Below are 6,000 nucleotides of genomic sequence, written 5' to 3' on the forward strand. Positions count from 1 at the left end.
ATGAATGACCTTGCTTATATTTGTTATTTTAGTTTTTCTAAGGGATGTATGATCAATGAGATTTTCCAAATGTATTCATGAATAATAATGTAATTTTAATGATATTGCATCTTTGCATACAGCAGATGATTATAAAGAATGCCAATGGGGACTGATAACTAGGTTCTGTAATTGAAATCATGTCTATAAGAAATACTATAGCATGGCTTTGCGCATTTCAGGACTACCCAGAAACCAATATCTCTCCTGAAAATGGTAGACTGCCTACAGCTATCATTCCAGCTATTTCGGAGTAATGGTAATAGCTCTGGAATGACATCTGACTTGAAGCAGTCAGGTATTAAAATACCAGACAAGCACAGCTGCCTGTACCTGACTGTACTACAGGAGCAGTGATCTGTGGCAAAGTGCCATAGTATTATGTCCCTTTAAGATGTACCCTCTGTGAAAGGCAAAAGTTCAAGAAGTTCAAGTAGGCTCAGTACTGGTAAGATCTGTTCTCCTATATCCAGCTTTTGTAAAGGGAGTTTTGTAGGTTTTTTAACTCTTCTTTTAGCAGTTGCACCAATAATGGTAGAATACTAGAAAAAGAAATGTAAGAAAAAAAAAAAACAAATTCTATTTAAGAAACCTGAAAAGTAAATATGAACTTTCCTAAACCCTAATGTAATGTATTTTTTACATTAGAAGAAATATATAATGTATATTAAGCTAAAGGGTAATGGTGAAAATCCCACCAATGTTGTTTCAGTCAGTCTGTTCTGGTTTCTCTGGCTGTCCTGTATAACTGCTAAGCTTCTTTCTGGTCCTTTTTTTTCCTTCTCTCTCTCTTTTTTTTTTTCCCCGAAATAATAGCAATAACTTAGATGAAATCAAAGGTTCATATTCTTGGGCATAATCCACGAGCCTCAGGAATAGCTGATGAAATATCCTTGCATTTTAAACCAATTGTAGTTATCCAGTCAACACCATAATTGCACTCAGAATCCCTTAGGCCTAATTTGAGTGTAAGGAAAAGCTACTGTGCTATTGTTAAACTCCTTGGGTTTAATTTTTTACCAGCCAATAATTACAAAACACAGGAAATGACATGGTAAATGATGGAACTATTTTGAAGTGCAAATTTATGAAGCAGCTGCAGCAAATAAAGTGGTAATTTAATTAGGTTTATGTCCTAAAGCTGAGGTGTAGTGAAGAACATTTCTGAGATACAAGCTAATTCAAATCTGCAATAGTAATCCCACATTTAGTAATTTCACTGCTATAGCTCAGTTAATTACAGCATATTAGCAAAATAATGAGATAATTAATCTTCAAATGCAGTTCTTGTCTACATGCATATTACAGAAGAATTTGACTTATCCTTTCTTTGTATGTTTTTCCAAGAACAAGTTATGACTAATTTAACCTAGAGAAACCCTTCTTCACCAAAATGCCTAGATTCTTTTATTTTCCAAACCTATCAGGTTTCGGACAACTCGTTGTTTGAACAAGAAAATACTTTCCTAATACAATCTGTGAGAAGAATCTTAAAAATTATTCAATTCATTTTATTTGTCAATTAAAAACTATTGCATTGATTGCTTTTGCTTTTATAAGCAGAATATGCAGACTATTGATGAGCCATTTAGTCTGTCCTCCTCCAATTTCTAGTAGAGCGGTTTCTATTTTCACTTTGAAAACGTGCTTTTAAAACCAGATATCTATTTGCACACTGCATGCAGTGTATTGTCTATAAAGTATAGTACCAGAAAATAATACCTTTTCAGAAATATTGATTGTCATAACTTTATATTTTCCAGTGAATTATTTTTATTTTGTAAATATTACTATAAATATTAATTTTATATGTTGAGCCTTCTATTTTATGCACAGAACATTCAGCATCACCTTAAATCTATACATACTTTTTGTTCTTGCTTGTATGCATACTCAGCTACAAAAGGCAACTGCTGTATGAGAAGTGTGCTTCAATGTTTTCATCCAAAATTCTCTGCATTTTTTGAGGTTCTATCCATTGAAACATTTGCATTTCCCATTTGATTCATCATCTTACTCACTTTCCTTGCAAGTCTATTGGTTTGCTTCAACTGCTTTTATGACAGCCATGGACTATTTTGAGTTTTCAATATTTAATGCTTCCTGTTACTTTTATCATTGGTATAATTGAACCAGCTTTTCACATTCTGCTCTTACTTCCACAGGCTGTTTCACTGGGACCATAACCCATGAGCCTCAGGAGCAGATGATGAAATAGACTTGCATTTTTAACCAATTGTACTAATCCAGTCAACACCGTAATTGCACCGAGAATCCCCTAGGTCTAATTTGAGTGTAAGGAAATGATGAGTAGGGTTTTGCATGCTGGGCACATAGTCACAAATATCACATTTAAATGCATTATTTTTAGTGTCACAAAGGCTAACGTATTAAGTAACTGCATTAAACCAGATTTTATCCTCCCATGGTAGGTGAGAAAATATGTAACACTGGCAAAACAAAAGAGGAGGGAAAACACCTCCTGGGAAAGAGCAAGACTTCATATCTGTTGCTCCATCTTCCACATTTGGTCAATTCCACTTTGAGGAACTGATGAGATCTGCGGGTCCTAAAACTGGTGGCCCAAATTCAACAGACATGAAACTATGCACTTCCTCTCTAATAATAGGCAATGGCATAAAGATCATGTGGCTTTAAATCATTTTACCTAAACAAGAATTGCATAGTGTTTATCTCATGTAATTGCTGGCTTTGTAAAGTCAGCTGGAGAACTGGTATCTGTAGAAAAGGACTAGTCCAAACAATGCAGATGTTTGTATTCAAATTGTACTTCACTGGAAAACTTGGAGGATGATAAAACCCCCTATATCTCTCTTAAATATTCCTGTCTCACAATGCAAAAAGATGTGAACATATATTTTAAGATGAGGGACGAAATAATAAAATAATAATGTTGACTGTGTTTTTTTCACTGTACACTTGTGGCCTGTGTCATATCAGGCCTGGGTGGATCCAATACTCTGTAGATACCACCATATCTGTAGTCCCCTCTTTGCTGAAAAAGCTACACAGGTTTAGGCTCCGGGCATGACTCAGTGCAGAGAAGCAATCCAGAGGCTTCATTCAGGTAAACATACCAATTTTTAGACATTTACAGTGTTGTTTTTTTTTTTCCTGTGTGTTTGTTTGTTATGATTTTGAGCTCCAATGGCTTTTTTTTTTCTAAGCTTCACCTTTAAACTGGAATTCCCGAGTTTTTACTTGATTGTGACCATGTTTCATGATGGACAGAAAAGTGTCTCCTGTTCTTTTCTGACTGTAGATGGCAATTTTTGTTCTGAAGTGCTAACCTCAATAATGAAAAATATGAACCACAATAAGAGGAAGATGACCAGAGCAAGAGAAGCTGCCATGAGCCTCTTTAGACTGAGGAAGCATGCACAAGGCATTCTAACTAGGGAACGACAGAAAAAAAATAGGTTCCCTCCAGTTTGTTCACTTAACTGAAGTGTGTCGTGATAGCCCCAGTACAAAAAACAGGTCCCTCCACAGTCCCCGTCTTCTGCCCAATGCCAGCTGCTGGGTATAGGCAGAGGGAGCACAGGACTGCCTCAGCAAGCCTGCTAATCTTGCAGGAGGCTCAATTAGGGAAAGCTATAAGATATGGTTGCCTTCATATGTCAAGAAGCTTTTTCCATGAAGACTTTTCATTGAAGCTAAGAATGGGAAACAATAGTTGGAATTTCAAATTTCCACCACCCCTACTGTTAAAAATCTTCTGATCAGCTTCACACCCTTGCCTTGCCCACACATACCTATAGATTGATGGGGAAAGGCAGCATTTTGAGGACTCCTTGTCTTAGTTTACAGTTTAGAAATTGCAGTGTGGGTTAGGGGAAGAGCCAGCTCATGTCACTGTGATGGGCTGAGGCAGAGTACAAGAAGATCTAATTTATCACTTGTCTAAGGCTTAGTGGTTGATCTTGGTTAAGTGAAAGCGCTTAAGTTCAACAGTGGAGTATTTTGACCCAAAGCCTAAAATTAGTTCCCAGGGAAGAGCACTTATTTGTTTTTCTTTTACTTAAATGCTATGGAGTTGAAAATTTTTTTTCAGTAATTTTGTTTCACTCAGAGACTGGCACCAGACACAACTGAGGAGTATTGCCTGGGGGATGGCACTAATACAGGGCACTGGCTGAGAGATTTATAACAATTCCACCTTTTCATCACCTTTCCCCATAAAGTCAACAGACATATGAATCTCCTTTGCCCTCCCAGTGATAGAGCCACCATGTAGCAGAAACTGTTATTGTTATGTCTGTTGGCCAGAGGTGCGCTAGTTAGATGGGTAATGTTTGGTGACTCCCTTCAGCACGATGAATCCTCAGGAGGAATTCATAATTTGACTCATTAACCCCACAGTCCTCAGGCAGGTGTCAAATAGTTGTAACTGAATGGCAGTTTAAAATTGTATGCTGGTTTTATGCAAAATTACTTGATTTCATAACACCTCATATCCTATTAATACTGGAACTGCATTTTCAATATAATCCCCTTATTATGCAAAGCGATTTTAGTAACAAGAAATACTTAATGTCATTTTTCTTCAATACTGTGCACCATATTCATTATTAACTTTCCCTTAGAGATATTTAATCTAATATTTTAAATATTTGTGGAGAAAGCTAGTCCATGACTAAGACGTTAAAATCTTTCATCTGGTTTCCATTTCAAAGATGAGGAGGGTCTCTAATCTGGTTTACACTAACTGTCCTGGACTCTTGCTCTTGGTCACTGAGGCAGCCAAGTAGCAACATTAATAGAGAAAAATGTCTTATTAGAAAAGTGTTTACAAGAACTGTAAGGTTGTGTCCCTTAAATACATCCTTCCTCTCCAGAAGGTACTTCTCAAAAATCCTTCCTGTTTTGCAGGTCTTTACACTCTGGGATGATTCTAAATTCTTTCCTCACCATTGCACCAGGCATCCAATCTTCACCCATTTCTCTTTTTTCTTTTTACTTCATGGAGTTTTCTACCTGAACTTAGACTCTTGTTCTCTTGAAATTGCCAGCCCACAGGCAAAAGACATGATTTGTAGAAGAGAAACAAGCTTCAACTTTTATGGCCACACTTGAGATTTATTTTGGAGGGACAGTTAGAAAATGTACCCTACATAGATTTTTGTGATTTCCCACAGATACATGAACTGAGCACAGCTGCTGAAATGATTCAGCCCCTAATGGTATCTCCACCTCCATGGTGTGCTCTGCAGAATAACTGACCTTGATAAGAAGAAATAAAAGACTCCGCATGCAAAATCAAGGTGTTGGTATGATGACAGAGACAGAGACTCTTTAACACAAGGCAGTGTATTTCCTTGGTAAAATATATAACAGAACAAAGGTAATGACCCCTTGTAGTGATTTCTGGTATTTCTAAAGACAGAGTGCTTCACAGACTAAACTTATCTCAGGGTGCCTACTTCTGTCTCCCTTCACACAGCTTTCAGCTCTCTGTACCTCCATTTCTCCATTTGTAAACCGTAAACAAGAATTCATTCTCCTTTAAAAACAATCTGAAAACTGTTGTTGCCACTATTATTAATTGTAGCAAATGGACACAATAGTACATGTTAGGAGAAAAAATGTGCAGAACCCTGTAGAAAAATTATGTAGTAACACAAGCAGAAGCACACAACACAAAGCAAGGTAAGCAATCAAACGTAGAGATGTAATGCAGGATTCTACTTAGGCTGCTTCATGGTGTAGTTGGATTTTATCTTAGAAGCAACCTTTCTTCAAAAATGAAAGCCTTTTTAGTCACAGTTTGAGTAAGGATTGATTTTCATTCTATACATTGATTTTTCAGGGAGGCTGGGAGTGGAAATCTGATACCAATGAGATTACAGTGAGTTGTTTTCTCTCTAGGGTGAGGCAGCAATTCAGCAAGTATTTAAGTGTGTAGCTAATTTTAAGCATTTAAAAGGTCCCAATTAAATT

The 6,000-nt window shown here is 36.8% G+C and overlaps 1 long non-coding RNA gene across 1 annotated transcript in view; it reads left to right on the forward strand.

Annotated features, from left to right (window-relative positions):
- Positions 1-5,441, forward strand: part of LOC130594026 (uncharacterized) — a 30,222-nt gene extending 24,781 nt beyond the window's left edge. Inside the window, exon 3 of the long non-coding RNA XR_008970954.1 lies at positions 5,199-5,441. This is a non-coding gene — a long non-coding RNA (uncharacterized LOC130594026). The remainder of the gene's footprint in view (positions 1-5,198) is intronic.
- Positions 5,442-6,000: the final 559 nt, after the last annotated feature.

This window comes from Pezoporus wallicus, unplaced genomic scaffold (genome assembly GCF_028554395.1).
Source record: "Pezoporus wallicus isolate ANWC-B61680 ecotype Strahan unplaced genomic scaffold, APGP_CSIRO_Pwel_v1 scaffold_6446, whole genome shotgun sequence".
NCBI classification, from domain to species: Eukaryota; Metazoa; Chordata; class Aves; order Psittaciformes; family Psittacidae; genus Pezoporus; species Pezoporus wallicus.